This window comes from Vulpes vulpes, chromosome 12 (assembly GCF_048418805.1).
Source record: "Vulpes vulpes isolate BD-2025 chromosome 12, VulVul3, whole genome shotgun sequence".
NCBI classification, from domain to species: Eukaryota; Metazoa; Chordata; class Mammalia; order Carnivora; family Canidae; genus Vulpes; species Vulpes vulpes.
The window spans coordinates 186,859,405-186,879,408 of record NC_132791.1 but is presented as its reverse complement, the minus strand read 5'-3'; positions in this window follow the sequence as shown (position 1 = coordinate 186,879,408).

Sequence of the window (20,004 nt, the reverse complement as noted above, 5' to 3'; positions counted from 1 at the left end):
AATTAATCCTGGTTTTACCATATAAGCCCTCTCCTGAGACCTCCTTTGTCATGTTTGATTGGATGGATCTGATTATATTTTATTTGTATTTCTATTGCAATTTTAGGTTTGTTTTAGAGGTAAGCATGCTTAACTTGTTAAACTAAACATACAAAACACTGGCTCCAGTTTACTCATCATCATCACCATCATCGCAAACATATGAATGACAAATCTTAGAGTGCACACCAGAATCATTAACTTCCCATTCTGTATCATTTTCCTTCTCATATGTTCCTCACTGAGGAACAGACACCTTACAATAATCGCTAAAGCAAATACTTTCACATTGGACTGAACAGGAAAAGGAACTTTAGAACCAGATACAGAGAAAAAGAGAAAACCTTCCCATAGGAGCGTACATACATTTGGATTGAAATTCAGGAAAGGAATTTGCAAACCGAATGAAAAGGTGGGTAGTTTTTCAGAAACATGTGATTTTTAAGTATTGTGGAGTCATAGGAGAAGATGTTGTGTTTGAGGAATATTTTTCAGTGACATTGGAACATTTATTGAAAGGTGAGGTATGAAGTTTGTGGCAGCATTTGGGGTAGAAATGACACAGTAAGATGCTCAAGGAATCTAGAAACCATTGCTCATCAGTATTGGCTGATCATCTGAATTGCTTGCAACATTTTGAAAATTACATGTTTCTAGTTTTCACTCTTTTAATTTATGTTATGATTCTGCAGATTCAAGGTGAGGCCAAACTCATACACACACACACACACTGCTAGTTATATATATATATAATCATAACATAATTTAAAATATATTTATACTATGTATAATATATACACATACATATATACACACAGATGCTTTAAATATTATAATATGCTATCATATACAATAATATGCTGTAATATGCTATACTATACTATATGTGCATCAAAAGCACACACACATTTTTTCAAATACCCAGGAAATTACTATTATTACCCAGGATTCTATACTGCTCATGTAAGTGCTAGAGAATCTCCAAGAATTTTGTGTTAGAGGGAAAACTGGTGATCTAGCAGCACTGAGCACCGCAGAATCATATTTCAAGGATGCCAGTCAGTTCAAAATAGAGAATATAAGGGAATAGTGATTTAAAAAGCAAATTCTAGAGTCCAAAGGCCAGTTATTTAACAGTAACTATCAGAGGGTAGAGATTATTTATGTATAATTTGCAAGGCATATGGCATAAAACTTGATATTCACCAAGTATCCCAAAGTAAAGGCATCACAGGGGTATCCAAGAGGAGCTAGAGAAAGGGAATATGCTTAAGAGATATTTTGGTGGTAAATCAGTAAGAGTAATCCTGAAAGCTGGAAAATGGTTAAACTTGGAAAATGTAAGCATTAAACAGTGGATTTGATTGTATACATGATACATTTAAAGATACATCTTACATCCAGATGGAGATGTATAGTAAGCAGAAGTATGTACTGGAAAACTGTGAAGAGGCTATATTGCTGGGAGACGTAGCATTTAGAGGTTTGTGGATGATCTATAGCAGACTGTTCCCTTAACACACTAGCTCCATCCTTAGCCCATATATATCTCTTTGTATTATTACCCTGATAATTCTAGTTTACATGGCCATCACTTCCGTATTTTAACTTCCGTATTATTTGTCTACTGACTATCTTCCCAAGAAGAGGGCAAATTCTGTAAGGAATGATACTGTGTCTAATTTGTTTGCTAGTACATGTCCAGATCCTGGACAGTGCTTGATGCTTATTATTTTTGGATGAATAAATAAATGGCTAATTTGAATAATTTTTTATTTATTTTTAAAAGATTTTATTTATTTGAGAGAGAGAGAGAGAGAGAGAGAGAGAGAGAGAGAGGAGAGAGAGAGAATGAGTAAGGGGGAGGGGCAGTGGTAGAATTGAGAAGCAGACTCCCCACTAAGCAGAGACCCCTGACATGGGGCTTGATCTCAAGACCCTAAGAGCATGACCTGAGCAAAAGGCAGACTCTTAACTGAATGAACCACTCAGGCATCCCTAAAAATTTTATTTTTAAGTAATCTCTACACCCAACATGGGGCTTGAACTCACAACCCCAAGAAGAAGAGCTGCATGCTCCACTGACTGAGCCAGCCAGGCATCCTGTTTGAATGGTTTTTAAACAAGATCACAATATTTAACTAAATATCCTTTTTTTTTCAAACATAATGCTAACAAAAAAGATATCTCAGCACATTTTTCACCACCAATAACCCAATAGTTGTTAGAAATGATATACTTTTTTTCTACAATTATGAATCCCAAATATCTAGAATTAAAGTTCCATCATAATTTTGTCTTATTTTATAATAAAATGTAATGTATAAATCACCAGAGTGCTAATTATAAAACAAACATATTATATGAATATGGCTTACCTGATTGCTATTATATCTGACAAATGTACTTATGGTATTACTATAAATTAACTTCTCAAAATATAAAGACAATGCTGGGAACAATTTAAGGATAAACTTTAAAAGTAATATAGTAAATGAGATAAATAGAATATTAAATGTAACATTCACATCTAATTATACAAGTTATAGAAGTAAATGTAAAATTTGTATTAGTAACATATGTTAGTAAATTTATATTCAATTCTCTCAAATCAAATGATACAGCCCACTTTTATAGCTCTAGAAGTATTTTATTCTATGGAACACTGAACTAATGACCAGATAAAGAATTTTCTGCTAGCTTTAACTTAGCTCTGAAAAGTCATAGCAAATGCAATAAAATTATATTGCATCTTGTATTATTGATATTTGTGTTACTTCCTCTCTTTGAGTCATTTCTTTTTTTATATTCTCACTAAGGTGGGATATGAAATAAAAAAACAATCTAAGACAAACTTCTCTGTCAAGTATATGTAATGAGAATGAGTGAATGGATGAATGAGAAAGGAAATACAATCTTAATACTTTTGACAACGCTCTCAAGAGTGAGCAGGCATTTCAGTTAGTCCAACTACATCATTTTATAGGGATGTAAACTTGACCCAAGTATTTGGAGTGCCTTCTCCAAAATCATGTTTAGTTAGTTAAGGATGATACTAAGATTATAATTTAAGTCATTACATGAACTTCTCCAATTTATTGTGATAGTAGTGTCTGGGAAATGGTCAAGCTAAGAGACACTATGATCTAATAATTTTCCTGTGTTTAAGGGACATTTCTTTTTTTTTTTTTAAGTTTATTTACTTAAGTAATCTCTACACCCAACATGGGGCTTGAACTCACAAATCTGAAATCAAGAGTTGCATGTTCATATGACTAAACCAGCCAGGTACCCCTTAATGGACATTTCTTTAAAAAAGGGAAGCACACTAAGCAAGAGTCTCATTTGTCCAATTTTAGCATTCACCTATATCCCAAGAAACTAGTAAATTTTAGATTTCAGGGAAATTAAAAAAAAAAATCTCCCCATCAAGAGTGTTTTGATACTTCTACTATCACAAGCAATATAGACAACTGATTTCCCCATTCTCTATGAAAGATGGTATAATCATTCATCATTTAGTTTTCATTCACTCAATGTTTATTGAGAATATACTGCGAGGCATTTGTTAAGCCATTCACAGATGAAAATTTAAATAAAGGGCAAAAGATTTTGGCAAAGGAAAATGCAAGCTGGACCCAAAGAAATTAAATAAATGATCATATTGTGTAATTTTTACTTACAGATATATAATTTCCAAGTATGACATTTTTCTTTACAAATATAGATTTAGACAGAAAAGACACATCTGCTCATATCCAAGAAAAAAATTTTAAAGATATTATTTATTTATTCATGAAAGACACACACAGAGAGAGGCAGAGACATAGGCAGAGGGAGAAGCAGGCTCCTTGCAGATGGGACTTGATCCCAGGACCCTGGGATCATGCCCTGAGTCAAAGGCAGATGCTCAACTGCTGAGCCACCCAGGCATCCCTCCAAGAAAAATTATGCTACCGGTTTGCTTCTGCCATGAGCAACTAGATAACTCAGCAAAATATATTGAAGGCAAATATTTGGACACTAGACAACGGTCACAGAAATACTGAAAGACTAAATAAAGGAATAAAATTTGGAAGAAATTTTCAGGCCACAAAGAAAGGGAGGGTGCAAACAGAATCTGATGAGCTTACTGGGTAGAGGATGCAGAAATTAGAATTTGGGGAGGCTGAAGCAACTAGAATGCTCAAGTGGCATTGCCAAAAAAAAAAAAAAAAAAGAATTGGATAGGCAGTGCACTCTTAAAATTTGAACCTCTGGCTCTATATTGATCTTCAGAGTTGTATAAGAAGAAATTACCCATGGACAGAGAAAGAACCACTGTGAAGCAACAGACCATGCATCATCAGAACTCACACAATTTTGACACTGGTTGGTATTCCTAGAAGCCAAAATGGAAAGGCCTCTTAGAAAATGAGGCATTTGTGGGGTGCCAGGATGGTGCATCCCGTTAAGCATCCAACTCAGCTTTGGCTCAGGTTGTGATCTCAGCGTCATGATATCAGGGTCTGAAATTGAGCCCCATGTTAGGCTCCACACTTTTGTAGAGTCTGATTGAAATTCTTTCCCCCTCACCCCCATCCCTCCCCCAATCTCTCTCTCTCAAAGAAAATAAATAAATCTTTAAAAAGAAAAAAAAAGAAGAAAGAAGAAAGAAAGAAAGAAAGAAAGAAAGAAAGAAAGAAAGAAAGGAGGCATTTGTTAAAATCAACAGAATGGTACTAGCTTATCAGCGAGACTAAAGAAATCCAAGAATGAAGCTCTCTGCAACTGTCATAACAGAGCTTAAAGCAAAATTTTAAAACCTTAAATTGACCTAAAGTTGATTATATCCCAGAAATAAAAGCCAATAAACATTAAAAGAATATAACAAAATCCTGTAACCAATAACAAAATTTAAAACATTTGATATCAAACAAAAATTATCAGGCATAGAAATTGGGAGGAAAATATGAATATACTAGGAATACTGATCAATAAAAACAGTGATTTGTAATTAAACTTCTCTGCAAACTAGAAATTACAAAATACTTCTTCATCCTACTAAAATATATCAATAGAAAACCCACATCACTTATCAGCATTCAATGAAATCCCAATCAAAATTCAAGCAAGTTATTTTACAGATATTGACAAATTAATTCTAATGTTTGTATGTAGAGGCAAAAGACCCAAAATAGTCATTACAATATTGAAGAAGAACAACGTTGGAGCTCTGATGTTATCTGACTTCAAAACTCACTATAAAGCTCCAGTAACTTAGGCAGTGTGCTATGGGTCAAAGAACAGACAAATAGATCAGTGGAACATAATAGAGAGTCCAGAAATAGACCCTCATAAGTATAGTCAATTGATTTTTGATAAAGGAGCAAAGACACTAGAATGAAACAAAGGTCATCCTTCAACACATGGTGCTGGAACAAATGATATCCATGGGCAAAAAACAAAACAAAAGAATTTGAGAAAAAGATTTTAGTCCCTTAACAAAATATACCTCAAAATGAATTACCTAGGAAAATGCAAAGCTTTAAACCCCCTAGACAAGAAAAGGGGAAAAGTTACATAAAATAATAGATAAAATAGACTTCATTAAAAGTGAATAATTCTGCTCCAAAACAAAACAAAACAAAACAAAAATGTCAAGAGAATTAGAAGACATTCCATAAACTGGGAAAAATATCTATAAAGGCACATGTGATAAAGAACTGTTATATAATATATGCAAGTGACTCTAAAAAATTAAACAAGAAGAAAACAAAAAGCCCAATGAGATCCCACCTCACACCAGTGAGAATGGGGAAAATTAACAAGACAGGAAACCACAAATGTTGGAGAGGATGCGGAGAAAAGGGAACCCTCTACACTGTTGGTGGGAATGTGACCTGGTGCAGCCACTCTGGAAAACTGTGTGGAGGTTCCTCAAAGAGTTAAATATAGATATGCCCTACAACCCAGCAATTGCACTGCTGGGGATTTACCCCAAAGATACAGATGCAGTGAAACGCGGGGACACCTGCACCCCGATGTTTCTAGCAGCAATGTCCACAATAGCCAAACTGTGGAAGGAGCCTCGGTGTCCATCGAAAGATGATGGATAAAGAAGCTGTGGTCTATGTATACAATGGAATATTCCTCAGCCATTAGAAACGACAAATACCCACCATTTGCTTCGATGTGGATGGACCTGGAGGGTATTATGCTGAGTGAAGTAAGTCAATCAGAGGACAATCATCATATGGTCTCACTCATACAGGGAATATAAGAAATAATTAGAGGGATTATAAGAGAACAGAAGGGAACTGAGTGGGGAAAATTAGAGAAAGAGACAAACTGTGAGAGACCCCTAACTCTGCGAAATGAACAAAGGATAATGGAAGGGGAGGTGGGAGGGGGGATGGGGTGACTGGGTGACCGGCACTGAGGAGGGCACTTGATGGGATGAGCACTGGTTATTTTACTATATGTTGGCAAATTGGACTTCAATTAAAAAAATAAAATAAATCTCAAAAATAAATGGGAAAACAAAAGAAAACAACCAAATTTAAAAATGGTCCAAAGACTTTGACACCTTATTAGAATGAAAAGATTAATATTCAAAACACTGTAAGTATATATTTGCTCTATTTTCTTCTTTTTAGCTTCTTTTAAAGACATAAAGTTACAGGAGTTAATAATTATAACAGTACACTTTTAACATATATACATGTAATTTGTATAAAAATAATAGAACAAAAGGAGAAATAAGGGCTAGCGCTCTATAGGAATAACGTTTCTCTAATTCACTGGAATTCAGGATGTAGGTTCTCATAAATTATTAGCATGTATATGATCAAGATTAACTAAAAAACAGTGAAGACATCGTTGGTGAATAAAAAAATACACTAGAAAATATTCACTTAATACCAAAAAATGCAGTAAAAAAAGTGATCAATAAATATACAAGACATGTAGAAAACAAGAATGAAATAGCAGATACAAACTATATCAATATTAACATTAAATAAAACAGATAAAGCAGTCCAATTAAAAAGTCAGAGATTGTCAGATGTAACAGATGAAAAACATAATCCAACTATACGATATCTTAAGAAGATCAACTTATACTCGAAGATATAAATATTGAAATGAAAGGGTGGAAAAAAGATACGTCATGCAAACCACAACCACAAGAAAGCTGAAGTGATGGACTAATTTTTGACAGTGGGGATTTGAAAGAGGGCTCCCCGGACCCCCATTCTGACTCCGTCTTTTTAATTGATAGAGTTCTTCTTCCTGACTTATCTCTTTATCTCAGGCAAAAGAGTCAAGCTTTCCTTAATGGGAACTGAGGCTTCCCCTCAAGTGATAAAGATTGCCCCGAAACAGCAAGACCCTAAGAAAATGATCAAACTGACCTTCACTGCCCACGTGCACATACTCACTGACCCTTGTCCCACATTTTCCTCTATGAACAGGGAAGTATTTTCAGCACTTCGGAGACAGTCTTTGAAACGTCAGTCTGCTGTCTTCCGGGTGCTCGCCTCAATGAAATAGGTTCCTTTCCTGTTTCACCACCAAAAACAAACAGACCTCAATCTTCTTTACAGTTAATAGAGATAAAGGACACATTTTATAATGATAAAGGAATCAGTTCATCCGTTATGTTAAGAATTATAAATAAGTATGCACCTAGTAAAAGTACGCCACAATACGCGAAGCAAAACTGATGGAAATAAAAGGACAAAAGACAACTCAATAATAATAGTTGAAGACTTCAACACCACACACTTTCAATAATGGATATGACAACTAGAAGATCAAGTTATCAAAAGACTTAAATACAATATAAACATATAAAACTCTGGATATAATGGACCTAATATCTGTTCAATACTCCACAAAACAACAGATTATACCTTTTCTTAAGGACAAACCAGATACAAAACAAAAACAAAAAATCAACCGACCAAACAAACAAAAACCAACCTCAATAGACTCAAATATTACAGAGTATGTTTCTGGGCCATAATGGAATGAAATTGGAAGTCAATATCAGGAGAAAATTTGGAGAAACTCACAAATATGTGGTAACTGATACCACATATTTGGTATATTTCTTTAATAGAAATATACCAAGCTAACCGTTGGGTAAAAAAAAAAAAATATTTAAAAAAGAAATCAGAAAGAACACTTTAAAATGAATAAAAATAAAGAAACACGGGATTTAACTAAAGCAGTGTTTAGAGTGAAATTTACAGCTGAAATGTCTATACTAAAAAAGAAGAAAGACCTCAAATCAATTATCTAAGATTCCAATTTAAGACAGGAATGAAAAGTAAAAATTAAGGTCACCTGGGTGGCTCAGTCAGTTAAGCATCTGCCTTCGGCTCAGGTCATGATCCCTGGGTCCTGAGATCGAGTCCCAAGTCAGGCTCCCTGCTCAGAGAGGAGTCTACTTCTCCCACACCATCTGCCCCTGCTCCCTGTTCGTTCTCTCTCTCTTTCTCTCTCAACAATAAATAAAATATTTTCTTAAAAGGTAAAAACTAAGGGACGCCTGGGTGGCTCAGTGGTTGAGTGTTTCCCTTCAGTTCATTGTGTGATCCCAGGATCCTGGGGTCAAGTCCCACATTGGGCTTCCTCCGTGGAGCCTGCTTCTCCCTCTGCCTGTGTCTCTGCCTCTCTCTCTCTGTGTGTGTGTGTGTCTCTCATGAATAAATAAAATCTTTAAAAAATGTAAAAACTAAACCTAAGTGAGCAGAAGAAAGGAAATAATAATGATGAGACAGTAGAAAACTAATAAGGAAAATCAAGGAAACCAGAAGCTTTATCAGGAAAATGGTTGAATGACAAGCTAGCACCTAAATATTGAACGTCAATTTGTCAGGCACCTGTCCTTCGAAACCACAATGAGATAATATCAAAGTTAAAATTAAAATGGTTAACATTCATATTCGGGTTCTGATGTTTCTTTATAAAATAATTTGTAAACTCTATTAAATTGTACTTGAATGATCTCACATTTGTACATATAACTCTAACTCTTTCCTAATTACCATTTCAAATATGATTTCCCTTCTTTGGGATGTTCAACCTTACACTCTTCTAAAAAAAAAAATCAGTAGGGGTGTGTTCTACTCCTTTGGAATGGTATGGTTTTTAGTAAATGTTTCAATAAATTAATGACTTGTTCTTTCTTTGCAGGTTTTTTTTTTTAATTCAATTTAGTTAACATATATCTTATTATTAGTTTCAGGGATAGAATTCAGTGATTCTTCAGTTGCATCTAACATCCAGAGCTCATGACATCAAGTGCCCTCCTCAATGCCAATCACCCAATTACCCCAACAATGACCCCACCTCCCCTCCAGCAACCCTCAGTTTGTTCCCTATAGTTTAGAGTCTCTTGTGGTTTGACTCTGTTTCCATTTTTTTTTCTTATTTTACTTCTCATTCCTTTCCCCTTCTAGGGTCATTTATTTTGTTTCTTAAGTTCTGCATGTGATGAAATCATATAGCATTTGTCTTTCTCTGACTGACTTATTTCACTTAGCATTATACCCTCTAGTTCCATCCACATTGTCTCAAATGGCAAGATTTCATTCTTTTTGTTGGCTAATATCCAGGGTGTGTGTATCACATCCTCTCTATTCATTCACCTTGTCCAAGTGTATCTGGGCCCTTTCCATACTTGGGCTATTGTAGACATTGCTGCTATAAACATTAGGGTGCATGTGCCCCCTCAGATCCTTGTTTTTGTATCCTTGGGATAAATGCCTAGTAAAACAATTGCTGGGTTATAGCGTAGCTCTATTTTCAACTTTTTGAGCAACCTCCACACTGTTTTCCAGAGTGGCTGCACCAATCTGCATTCCTACCAGCAGTGCAAGAGGGTTATCCTTTCTTCACATGCTCGCTAGCACCTGTTGTTTCCTGAGTTGTTCATTTTAGCCACTCTGATCAGTGTGAGGTGGGATCTTATTGTGGTTTTAATTTGTATTGCCCTGATGCTGAGTGATGTTGAGCAATTTTTCATATGTCTGTGACCCATTTGTATGTCTTTTTTGGAGAAAAGTCTGTTCATGTCTTATGCCCATTTCTTGAAGTGGATTTTTGGGGTTTTTTGGGGGGGGTGTTAGGTTCAGTAAATTCTTTATAGATTTTGGATGCTATAGTCCTTTATCTGATTTGTCATTGCAACAATCTCTTCCCATTTCATAGGTTGCCTTTTAGTTTTGTTGACTGTTTCCTTTTGCCGTGCAAAATATTTTTATCTTCATGAAGTCCCAATAGTTCATTTTTGTTTTTGTTTCCTCTGGAGAGGAGTCTAACAAGGAGTTGCTGTGGCCAAGGTCACAGAATTTGCTGTTTGTGTTCTCCTCTAGGATCTTTTGATAGAGGAATTTTAACTTACATCCTAGTTTCTGGCCAGAAATATGCATTGCTGAAAATCAAATATACATTGCTTCTAATTTTTTAAAAAAGAAAATTAAGGGGTGCCGGGATGGCTCAGTCAGTTGAGCACCCGACTCTTGTTTTTGTTTTTTGTTTTTTTTTTTGAGATGCTTTATTTACTTATTCATGAGAGACAGACAGAGAGGAGAGAGAGAGAGAGAGAGAGAGAGAGAGAGAGAGAGAGAGGCAGAGACACAGGCAGAGGGAGAAACAGGCCCCATGCAGGGAGCCTGATGTAGGACTCGATCCCAGGTCTCCAAGATCAGGCCCTTGCTGAAGGCGGCGCTAAACCGCTGGGCCACCTGGGCTGCCCCCGACTCTTGGTTTTAACTCAGGTCATGATCTCATGCGTCATGGGCTCAAGCCCTGAATCAGGCTCCATGCTCAGCAAGGAGTCAGCTTGAAGATGCTCTCCCTCTGACCCTCCCCCCACTCTCTCTATCTAAAATAAATGAATGTATTTAAAAAATTAAAAAGATTTCTTATTCTCAAATAAGGATGTTTGTACAATCACTGGACAGTACTGAATGTCTAAACAAATCTTAATCTGTTATAAACACAGTACTAAAAATTGCAGTGGGTAGCTCAGTCAGTTAAGCATCTGACTTAGGCATCAGGTCATGATTCCAGTTTCCTGTTGGGCTCCTTGTTTAGTGGGGAGTCTGCTTCTCCCTCTTCCACTGCAGCTCCCCGTTTGTGCTAGTTCTCTCTCTTCTCTCAAATACATAAAATAAAATAAAATAAAATAAAATAAAATAAAATAAAATAAAATAAAATAAATATTTTTTTAAAAAAATGTAATAGGAAGACACCTGGTGGCTCAGGGATTGAGCATCTGCCTTCGGCTCAGGGCATGGTCCTAGAACTCCCAGCCCCACATCGGGCTCCCTGCAAGGAGCCTGCTTCTCCCTCTGCCCGTGTCTCAGCCTCTCTCTGTGTCTCTCATGAATAAATAAATAAAATCATAAAAAAAGTAATGGGAAACCTTAGATACAAGTTGCAATTGATGCTAAGATCCCCTTTTAGGGGGTAACTGTGTGTCACAGTCGGTTAAACAACCAACTCTTGATTTCAGCTCAGGTCTTGATCTCAGAGCCCTGAGATTAGGCCCTGTGTCAGGCTCAGTGTGGAATCAGCTGAGATTGTCTCTCCTCCTCCCTCTACCCTTCCCACTACTCCTAGTACTCTCTCTCTCTCTCTCACAAAAATAAGTAAATAGATCTTTAAAAAAAGAGATCCACTTTCGGAGTCTAATTCTATATATAGTAAGGAGCTAATCTGACACTCTTCATGTGTTCTCTTACTATATAAAGATGGCAGGTCTGAATTGGCCCTAGGATACCTTTTAATAGGGCCAAATAGCCATGAAGCAGTGCACAGTGCCAAGGACCCATGTAACTTTTAGGGATGCATGCATATATGTTCATTTATTTGAAATCAATTAACAATAAACAAATCTAGCTGTATTATAGATTTCTTAATACAATATACTCATATAATTTTATTTATCATCAGATTCCATCTCAATGGTCAACATTTGAGCAAAGTTTGTGGATCAGTGAATATTTGTGCAAGGAATGACTGGGTACTCTGTGATGATACCAAATCTTACAGTCCAGGCTGAGATGCTGCCTATAACCCCATATACACCAGCCACTGGATGGCAAATAGACATAGAAGGGGAACAGAAGTAGTAACCAGATTGGCACTATCTACAAGGGAGCTCTGGGTTTTCTATGTCAAAAGTGGACATTTTCTGCATTTGTCCTTGAATTAGACTATATATATTTTTAAAACCACAAAGTGAAAATAGCCATCATTGGACCAGTCTTCTTGGTAATGTCAAAAAAAAAAAATTCCTACTTAGGTTGTTAGTTATGGTTATTTATCCCACCATGGTTTGCTCCGCTCTTTTCTCTCCTTCTGAGAAATGCATCATACCATGAGTGATCTTTATGTTCAGATACTCTTACAGGATTTCCCGCTGTGCAGTTCTTAGCTCCTCACCCCACACTGACACTCAGTCTGTGTGAAGCTGAGATATTATTTCTTCCCTATTATGCATAATAAGAATTACAATTTGTTTGTCAATGATTAATTACTGCTCTTCCCAAGAGACAGAATGCTGAGTGTTTTCATATGCTAATATATGCCAAGCTGCCAGTACTAACTCAGTTCTCTAATCCTAAAACTCACCTCAAGTGAAAGAATATCACTGTTTATTGCCAAAGTTGTCATTCGCTTGGAAATGAAATAAATATCTAAGAAGCATTTCAATGATAGACCTGCTTTTCAGCTGACAGATCACTCCTTGTTATCAAAAGGCAAATATATGTCAATGTGTGCATTGCTTAAGACTCATGAGATAATTGCTTCAATTTGCCTGACAATCTGATAATGTCATTTGCACAATTGTGAATGGTGTCAACACTGAATGAATGTTCTTGAAGGAGATTAAAGGTGTGAAGCACAGTTGAGGAGTGGGGGGAAGAAGACTCCTCTTGAAGTGTCTTCTGCTTGATGAAATCCTAGACAGCAACTTGCCTTTTCACAAGTCTTTGTCTTCGACTTACATTTGTTACTGGATTTATCACCAAATGAGGGAAGACATCCAAGATGCTAGGTCTCAGACAATGCATAGGATTTCAATCACGGTTTTAAATTCAAAATTATATTTATCCATATTTTCAATAAGCATACGGTGAACAAACATCTACAGATAACGAGCTATATGATGGTTGTGGGAGAAGCCTATGTTCCAGAATCAGACTCTTTTCATCTTGAACCACACTTTTACCACCAACTTTCATGATGTTGGCTATGTTTTATTTTTCTTTTTAAGACTTTCCAATTATAGTTTACTTATTTGTTTAAATGGGTATAATGCTATCTATTACTATGGAATTTTATGAAGATTAAACATTATAATAAATGAAAAGCAATTATTTCTATGACTGGCTCAGAGTAAGCATTTAGAATATTTTAACTGTTATTATTAACATTATTCATGTATATTCAATCAAGTTATTAACTTTTCTAAACCTCAATTACCTCATCTTTTAAATGGCTCCCATAATAAGTTAGATGTAATGCTGATTTCCTCGAAGTGTTGTGATAATCACATTAGAAACATATAAATATCTCAGCATATTATATAGTACAAAGATGATTGTAGGGAAAATATTTATTTTCTGCAATCAACAATGAAAATGCAAAAAAAATTATATATTTCTCATATGAAAGCATTGGCAGACTTCAAAATTAAATGCAATATATTTCTATTTTATTATTCACCTGAGCTGGAGCTAGCAACAGATTCTGCTTGGAGTAATTGTTCAGATCAGTGGTCTATGGCCAAGGACAGAAGAAATGAGACTTTTAATTAATACAGAGTGGAAACCAGAGAGATATAATAGTTGGGGCATCTGCTAAACTATAAATCTCTGAATAGAAATGACCCTTTATTTGACTGCAATTCAATATTTGAAAATTATGGATGCAACATGAAGTTTATCTCAAGTAAAACATTCTTATTTAACTTAGAATGTAAGCCTACCATGCATTAATGCATGTACAATTGAATTTTATCATCAGAGAATTAAAAAAAATGAAGCTTAACATATTTTATTCAATTTATGCATCCATCACCCAAACATCTACTCAAAACAATACTGGATGACTCACTTCTCTCTTTTTTTTTTTTCTTTTAATTAAAACACCTGATTACTGAAAGAGTGAGAAAGAAGATATTTGTACATGAGAACAGTCAATACATATTTGGAAGATTTTTAGCAGCTATATAAATGTTAATTTTCTTAATTTAGGGTAGAAAATCAGAAATAAAAATAATGTAGTATTTTAAGAAAAAATTGTGGATTAACACAGAATTAGCCCATGGAGTCTCAGGAATTGGAGGCAGGGATATGTGATGGCTAAAGGATAAATGGGCAACAGTTAGTCTTCTGACTGCACTATTCTTCCCAATGTTCATCTTGATGCAGAGACACTAGCCACTGAGAAGGACTGGGAGAGGCAGAGTCATAAATAGAAGTGCATAAGTGCATTTCTACTTGCTGAAATGTCAGATTCATCTTATTCAGAATCTCCCTCTGCTATTAGCTCTCAAGTTTCTGGCAGCCAGATTTATTGAACCCATGTTGGAGATTTGGAGGAGTTTTATCTGTTTGTTTGTTTGTTTGTTTTTGCAAAATGGAATACTTCCAAGGAAAATGATTGTAGTTTTCTCCCTCATTCTCTAATGAGTTGCACTGATTGACAAATACCAACCACCACCAAACAATAGCTAACTAGAAAGTACTGATTTTTCAACATGAAAAATAATCCAAATACCAGCAGATATTTAGAGGAGGGTATCTACTATAAAGCTGGAGCTCAAAACGAAGAAGACAAAGGAAAAAAGTAAGAGGAAATAAACACAGTTTTAAAATCAAAACCTCACATCAGTAACAACACATAACATTTTTAGCAGAAGTCAAAATACATATTTCAACCAAGAAATATGAAGAAAAGGCTATATAAAAGAAATGGAATGTAAGAAAGTGTTCAGGGAAAGTAAAACATAAAAACTATGTATGTGTTGAGTGATAATGTCAAAGGAAATCATAAAATCACAAAATTCTTAAAAGAAAGTGACACAAAATTATCATGGAAGTACATCAATAATTATATACAAAGATGTTCTTTGCAGTGGATTTTGCAAGAGAAGATGTTAGAAACAATCCAAATGATTAAATATAGTGTAGAGTCACACACATATGTGTGTACACACACATGCACACACAATACATATGGATAATAACATATTTTCTACTGGCACGTGACAACTTCCACACAGAGGAACCTGCGAAAGACATGTGACTGTTAACAATGGTGTCCAATGCCTGTTTAGGATACAAGGTAACAAATGGTTTTATTATTTTTTTTTACTTATCTTCATTTTTCAAATTGTAGATAATTTATATATACTGTGTTTACCTAAACAATCTTACATATGAAATAGCAGTAGAAAAAAATTTTTTTTCAATTCTAGATTCAATACGTCCTCTACCGATTCTGTTAATTTATCTTTAACTAAGAAAGCAGTATAAATTTATGGAGCATTTATTATATGCAAAATGTGCTAAGCACCAAGAGTAACAGTGTTCACCAAGTATGCCAGTTTTTGCTCACATTCTAAAAGAGAAGAGGAGGTAAGAAAGATAAAGCATAACCACTACCACCCCCCAAAAACCCGACATCATCTTATCAAAGGTGTCTAGATGGAAGACATAGGTTGATAATAAAGAATATCAACTGGATGATCAGGAAAGCCTTTCTCAAGGAAAGCTGACCTGGGACCTGAAAAGTTAGATTATGGAGCCGTACAAAGAAGTGTTGAAGGAGGAAAAGGGACTGCAGGCATTAACCTCCAAAGTCAGGAGGATCCCAATATAATCCAGAAACAAAATAAAGGGAAAAACATAATTAGCTAAGTGAAGATAGGCAGGTGCTAATTTTGAAAGATGGGAGAAACTACAGAAACTTCTTCATTGCCAGACTCCTCTCACTTTAACCCATAATAGATGTGACACATTTTACATATTTTCAAGATCATCCTGGTTGTCTGGTGATACGTGAATGAGAAGATGAGAAAGCAAAATCAGGAGGCGTTGAGAAACCATTGCATTATCCATGTAAATAGGACAGTAGGCTCGCTCCAGCTACCCCTCACAGGTTAATGGTTCTATTCCTGGAGACCTGGTTCCTCAGAGTCAGAATGAAATGCTGCAACAGAGATCTCCTGCTCCAGGTTCTGTTTTAGAAGAACAGAGAATACAGACCCCTCTGAAGGAGCCTGCAGGTGACCGGGCCACTGCCTGCAAACCCACGGCCACTTGCTTACTAACCGTGTACTAATTTGGGTGATGATGCTGATAGCACAGCTCCAGGGGCTGAGAGGAAACAACGTAAACACACAAGACTCTGGTTTCCCTTCCTAATCTAAGCTTATCTTTTAATTACATCATCATCATCATCATCATCATCATCATCATTGACTATAGAAAGGCAATGCTACCTATGCAACAGAATCATTTAAGATGTGTTACAACACAAGTTTGAAGGACCCACGCTCAGACCTATTGAATCTGATTTGCTAGGCCTAACCCTGGGGGCTGGGCTCGCACACACTCCCCAGGTGGTCTGCTACACTGGCAGGGATGAGAACTGGTCTTCCAGGCCACCTGTCGGCAAGCGGCCCCGACACAAATCACTCACACACCTTCTTTTTTTCTTCAAGTTTCTTTTTTTTTTTTTTTTCTTCAAGTTTCAACGGACAGAGTGGCGACCAACCAACGCCGCCTTAGAAGTAAAACAGAATTTTAGGGCGCCGGAAGTCCTGTTCTTTCCTTATGATTTTGAATTCCATTTTATTCAGAATTAATTTAGATGCCGATCTACAGTATAAAACAGGTAAGTTTCCTCATCCAAATGGTAATTCGAACCCTTAAGAACAAATGTAGTTTCTGTTGAGATTTGCCTATCTGATCCCGAAGAAAATTCAGAAACTTACTTCAATAAATGTTTTATTAAAAAGAACACTCTGTAAAGAGGAACAAATGCAGCACTCCTGAAGTCAACATCATCCAGGTCATGACACCCTGGAAATCAAGCTATTTATTTTGTGTGTGACAAATGTAGTTTCAAATGTGCCTTTTTTCTTTTACTCTAAGTAGTAAGGATTTGAATAGATGTTCAGCTGTTCAAGTTGATAAACCATTACTCTAACGCGGGCATTACAGACCACAAAGAGATTGATGACTCCCGGTGCCCGCCATCAAGGGGAAGACAGTGTAGCATAATCAAAAGACCGTTCCTGCCTTAATGCTCTCTGATTCTAAAATTCTAATACTGTTGTGTGTTCTGGAAAAAATCACATGGTCTCTTTCAGTCATTTCAACATATAAAATGGAAGTAGACGAGAACAAATGTCCATTTAGTGAATTCTATATACAAACACTATGCTTGGAGCTTCCTATGTGCTATATCATTTAACCTCTGCAAAAATGCAATGTGCTGGTATTATTCTAACAATCTTTCATATGAGGAAATTGAGTCTTAGTGTGGTTAAATTATTTGGCCAAGGTCGTGCAGAACATTTTTTTTTTTTAAATCAGCTTTGGTCTAATTGCATGGCTTCTGCTTTTTCTCTGCTATGTCAAATTATCTCCCAAAATGAGTTCTTTTTAATTTTCTTTTCTGTAAAATTAACTAAAGGCCTTCATATTGAATTCTAATGCTCCATAGGGGCACAGAAAGGACAAAGTCTCATGTGTTGTTTATGATTTCTGCTTTAGTACAGACCTACGACAGAGCTACACACCGGCCAGAGGAAAGATAGGATGGCAATTTCAGTAAGGGAAATCCTAATTCACTTTACATAATGAAGAATCACGGAGTGCTGAATATCAGGGTTAATCTATTCATGGGATGGTAAATAAGTCTTATCCCTGTGGCGACTCTAATCCCTAGAGATTTCCAGGAATGGCGTGTTGAGAAAGAATCTAAAATTGTTGATGAGATTTAGCAGAAAGGGGTACCAGGATCAATTTGAGAATTCTCACATGGATGCAGTAGGTAGAAGTAATGTTTATTCCAGTGATTTCCAGCTCTTCACTTTACTGGTTTTAAAAACAAGACAACAGGTTTGAAATGGAGCTGCTAAGCTCCAGGACGCCTAACCAAGGCTTAATTACAGTTTTAGCTCTCCCAGAAATGGAATCTTAAACCGGTCCACCAGGAATCAACTGATCATCCGTAGTTAGGTAATCTGGCCGATAAACCCCTGCCATTCCTTAAAGGAAATCAACCTTGCAGTAAGTAACTGCCTTTTTTTGGCAGCATGACTTCTTTGTTCCCACTCCCGTCTGCCTATAAGAGTCTTTTGTCTCATGTGGTTCCTTGGAGCTCCTTTCTGGCTCTAGATCCGATGCTGCTCAAATCATGAATCATAGCATAAAGCCAATGAGATCTTTAAAACTTACTCAGTTGAACTTCTTCCTTTCTTTTTCTTCTTTTCTTACATTCGCCATATAAGTTCAGCTAAGTAAGTTTCTCCTTTCACTCCTCAATTTGGGATCACTAAAATGGTGCTAATATCTATCTCTCAGGGTTCTAAGAAGCATGAAATCAGTTGCATTAACTAACGTAAATTGCCTACCCCAGTGCCCAGCCCCTTTGCCGTCACATTGTCCAGGTGCAGGGTTTGGCACGGCCTGGACGCGCCCCAGATGCTTCACGTGTCACCTGCTATTCCATCTGCCTTCACTGATGCAGATACTTCATTTTGGACTGACCCTCTCTCCGAGGTCTCTTCTGGGAAGCACTGGTTGTAAACATGCCTTGGAACCCAATGCCATTGGGTCGAATTCTGTCTCTGTCATGTACCTTCTGTGTTTAGACAATTTATTTCATGTCTGGGAGCCTCAGTTTCTTCATCTATCAAATGTGGTTTCTAGTAAAGTAGCCCACACTTTTCAGGGTAGTTCTGAAGATCAAATCGGTTGAGGGATTTTTCTATCTAGGATGTGCCAAATACCTGATAAAAAACGGGGTGGCTATATAAATAATTTCATTGTAATTATATATCATAATAGTTTCTGCATCTGTAATTATCTCCAAGTACAAATATTCAAAGTACAGCCTAAAAAATCATTTCTCTTCCAGCCCACACACTTTTTTCTTCTCCCAAGTAACAGAAAGCCAGTTTTAGATTATAGATCGGCTTCTCAGTAGGTCTCACCTTATTCATTATGTCCTAAATGCCAGCTTGTTCTTTTTAATTCCCAGACCTGGTTTATAGGAATGTTCAGTTAGTTTGAAATGCAAAATTAACTGGGAACATTTTTTCTCCCTCCAAAAATCCAAATATTTTAAGTTTCACGGGTCACTGTTGCATAGCTGCCCTGCCAGGGCCATTTCACTGAACTCTATCTCATCACATACATTTTGTTTCATAAAATCACTAATTGCTCAACATAATAGTACATGCTTATTTGTTTTCTTATTTGTTGCTTAACTATGCTAGAATGTAAGCTCCTGAAGGACAAGGAATCCATCTAGATTATTCAATCTCTTGAATCTCAAGCAATTACGATTGTACTTAGCCCGTATATAATTAAATTTTCTTTTGAAATAATTATAGACTAATAAGAAGTTGAGAGCACTACAAAGCCATTCTGAGTACCTGAAACTCAGCTTTCCCCTAATGCTAATATTGTACGTAACTATGGTACATTATCATAACAGACAATGGACAATGTGCCACTAAACAACTTAATACTATAGATCTTACTGAAGCTTTGCCAGCTAATGAATGAACACATTTTCACATGCCTTTTTGTACAGTTCTATGCTATTTAGTCACATTTACAGATTCTAATAACCATCACCACAAGCAAAATATACAAGTGTTCTTTCAGCTTGAAGTACGCTCCTGTTATTTTCTAATCATACCCTTTCTTCCCTTGTGTT